Consider the following 1,151-nt stretch of genomic DNA (forward strand, 5'->3'; position numbering starts at 1 on the left):
TTAATTTTTCGTTCACCTACAGTTACCAGCTACTATTTCATTGTTATATTTTATGTCGCTGGTCATTACAATTTTCCAAGAATTTAAACAGCTAAACAGCAAGTAGCATCTTGTTAGAGTACAGGAATTTACCTATGGAGAACCTCGATAGCTGCCGAAAATTATTAATGATTATATATGTAATTTAAAATAATGAATTATATACCATTTCTTATGTTACGTCTTTGGCGGGTAGGCGGTTCTGCGGGTTTACAACCGAATTGTTTAAAAATCACACTATTTTAAATGTATGAGTCACTAGTATGCTCTGATATATGTTCTGCAATGAAAATAAAGATTGTTTTGTTGTTAATTACTCCATAAATGTGTAATGTGTTAATTCAGTCTAAAATCTTTTTGCAACGTTTATATGCGATATACGAAGCTGGAAACTACCTAATATTTAAAAATAATAGTTACAACGTTCTATTAATATATAATGTTGAAATAAATATCACACAAAGTCTGTGTATCTGTTTTTAGATGTCTTATAAATTTTTATTTAAAATAGTATTAATGATTTTTATGAAACTTGAGCAAAAATTATGTTAATTGTTATTAATCTAATTGTTATTATTTTAAGTAAAAGAATTGCAAGTATTCGCATAACCACGGGATCTCTGTTTGTGTATGAATGCACGGATTTGTTTTTGTTATGAGAGGGACGCCTTAGAAAGCATGGTGTAGGCCACCTGTGGCTCGCATCCGATCCCACGATCGTCGTCGCCCCTAAATCAACACAACAGGTATTTAGTATTTACGATTATAATAAGTAATATTTCTTTTATAATAATATTGCAGCAGGTGGTGTAGTGGTAGGACACTCGCCTGGCGTTCCGCGAGCGCTATGTCATGGGTTCGTATCCTGGCCGGGGAGGATTTACTGGGCGCAATTCCTTAACTGTAGCCTCTGTTTAACGCAACAGTAAAATGTGTACTTGGATGAAACAACGATTCTTCGCGGCGGGGATCGTATTCCAGGGACCTGCCCGAAACGCTACTCGTACTAGTGGCTGTACAAGAATGTAACAACTCTTGTATATATCTCAGGTTAGGGGCTAGGCATTTACACTCTTAGGTCAGCAAACTAGCTAGAAGGTTAGACTATTAGA

At 35.3% G+C, this 1,151-nt stretch overlaps 1 long non-coding RNA gene across 1 annotated transcript in view; it reads left to right on the plus strand.

Annotated features, from left to right (window-relative positions):
• The first annotated feature begins 649 nt into the window (after positions 1–649).
• The window catches only part of LOC138366940 (uncharacterized), a 7,502-nt gene continuing 7,000 nt past the window's right edge, over positions 650–1,151 (plus strand). Inside the window, exon 1 of the long non-coding RNA XR_011229261.1 lies at positions 650–785. This is a non-coding gene — a long non-coding RNA (uncharacterized lncRNA). The remainder of the gene's footprint in view (positions 786–1,151) is intronic.

The sequence above is a fragment of the Procambarus clarkii genome, chromosome 2 (assembly GCF_040958095.1).
Source record: "Procambarus clarkii isolate CNS0578487 chromosome 2, FALCON_Pclarkii_2.0, whole genome shotgun sequence".
Taxonomy (NCBI): Eukaryota; Metazoa; Arthropoda; class Malacostraca; order Decapoda; family Cambaridae; genus Procambarus; species Procambarus clarkii.